We start from the raw sequence: 2,565 nt of genomic DNA on the forward strand, positions 1-2,565 counted from the left end.
AAAATGAAAAAGAATGCATAGGAAAGGTAGATCACAAGCTAGAATTGAAAAATCTTACCTTTTTTCACTTGTTTCCTTGAATTTTCACACTTTTCCCTTGAATTTTTTCACCTAGGGTTTTTGTTCTTCTTTTCTTCCATTGTTCTTCCTTTGACCGGCCATATGAAGAGAAATAGGCTGATTTTATGCTAATTTATAGGGAAAAAAATAAATGGATGAGAATTTGACACATGTCACCATTCCATTGGTCTATGTGTCATACTAACCCATTAAGCAATCTCTCTCCACCACTTAAATTTTCTCAATTATCCATGATAATATTGGGTAAAATCCATGTGCTGGACAAGTGTTGGATGGTGTAAAATTACAATTTTACCCCGGGGGTGGCAAAATGACTATTTTACCCCTATCTTCGAAAAAATGTTGAAATTAAAATTTTTCACTTCTCAAACTCAAATTATGTTCTAAATAGTCAATCTTAGTCAAAAATTCCATCCAACACTCACATCTTAACCTCATGTGGTAAAATGACCATTTTGCCCCTAGGTCATGAAAATTCCAGTTTGACTCCAAATCTGTCCTCGAACTCTAAATCACCATTTTAAGTCATTTTGGGGTTTTAAAATTCTCAATTTCATCTTAAAATCTATATTTGGTCTAGTTCGAGGCTTAATTCAACTTAGTTGGACCACTAGGTACACTACCGACTTTTGATAATTTTTCGGGGCTTTCCAAGTATGCAAGCATATTGTCAATCACATGAATGACATGGCAAGTATTTTATAAGGACGGGCTTGACAAATAACATATCTATGTTTGCAGTTGGACCATGCACCGACAGCTCCAAAACCACCCACCAGTCCTCCTCAGACGCATAGTGGAAACGACCCGTCGATAAGATGGGTTCTAACGGTTTGTGTTCTACATTTTCACATATGTTTATCAAGTAACACAGTAATTTCTGTTATTGCAGTTTACGAAAGCGACGGCAGGTCCTCAAGCACTAATGGGTCTGACTCCACCGTAGATTGCTAACGAGCCATCGGTAAGGATCTTAAAGTTGTAACGGTTAATGTTCAACAATTTCATATATGATTATTGAATAACACAGTTATAAATGTTATTGCAGTCGACCCAGTCGAGAAGAGTCAATGACGGAGCAATCACAACCCGTCAGCTCCAACGGATCATGCGCAAGCATGAAAAAGAGACTTTGGAGCTGAAAGCTTCAATTCAGTCATTGACTCTAGCAATGCAAACGCTTGAGGACCAAATAGTTGCTCGGATTCTTGACTGCCTTAAATCACAAGTGCGTTATTCTATCTTCACTTATATTTTGGTGGTTTACGTTTAACTTGTTATGGATGGCGTGTCAGAACATTTTTGGTGGTTATACATGGCATGTCAAAACATTTTGTAGGGCATCCATGGCGTGTTAGAACATTTTGCTTGTGTTGCATGGCGTGTCAGAATATTTTGCTTGTGTTGCATGGCGTGTTAGAACATTTTGGGTGGTTATGCATGGCGCGTCAGAACATTTTGTATGGCATCCATGGCATGTCAGAACATTTTACTTGTGTTGCATGGCGTGTCAAAACATTTTGGGTGGTTATGCATGGCGTGTCTAAACATTTTGTAAGGCATCCATGGCGTGTCAGAAATTTTGCTTGTGTTGCATGGCGTGTCACAATGTTTAACTTGTTATGCATGGCATGTCAGAACATTTTGGGTGGTTATGCATGGCGTGTCATAACATTTTGCTTGTGTTGCATCACATGTCAGAACATTTTGCTTGTGTTACATGGCGTGTCACAACGTTTAACTTGTTATGCATGACGTGTCAAAACATTTTGCTTGTTATCCATGGCGTATCACAACATTTTGCTTGTTATGCATGGTGTGTCACAACATTTTACTTATTATGGTTTGTGGTATTTTATGAGCTAACTAACGGTTTTTCCCATTTTATAGGGCGGTCCTTCATCTCACGATGCTGGTCTAGAGCACTATGATGCTGATGATAGGCAGCATCATGAACCTGGTGTTCACATTCACGATGACGTTCTTGGTGCTGACGGAGAGCACGTAACTCATGTCGATGACGTCGTCGATGAAGCTGTGGTAGGGGATGTCACCTGTCAATCAGATGATGCTGAAGGAGAGCATGTTCCTCTACCTGAGTCCATTATCGATGCATCTGCTAGAGGGGAGGGGGACCCTGACTCAGTCATGGCTGAATGAGAGCATCTTCCTCTGATCGATGCATTCGTAGAGGCAGCAGCAGGAGCTATGGTGCTTTATCAGAGCACTCCTGATGCAGTTGAGACACGGTCGTCGCCACTAGAGTCATCTGCTATCCATCATGGTGTAGTAGAAATTTTAGACCAAACTGAGCGGGCATGCCTTGAACTGGTAAGCAAATACATGGCAAGCCCATACGTCGAGCCCTTAGTGAGCCGTCGAGATCTGAAGGATACAATCGTAAAAGCCTATGAAGCTTTCAAGGAAGAAAAGTCCGTGAGGTAAGCTCATAAATAACATTGCAAATATTGTTTTTTAATCAAA

This window comes from Theobroma cacao, chromosome 1 (assembly GCF_000208745.1).
Source record: "Theobroma cacao cultivar B97-61/B2 chromosome 1, Criollo_cocoa_genome_V2, whole genome shotgun sequence".
In the NCBI taxonomy this organism is placed as follows: domain Eukaryota; kingdom Viridiplantae; phylum Streptophyta; class Magnoliopsida; order Malvales; family Malvaceae; genus Theobroma; species Theobroma cacao.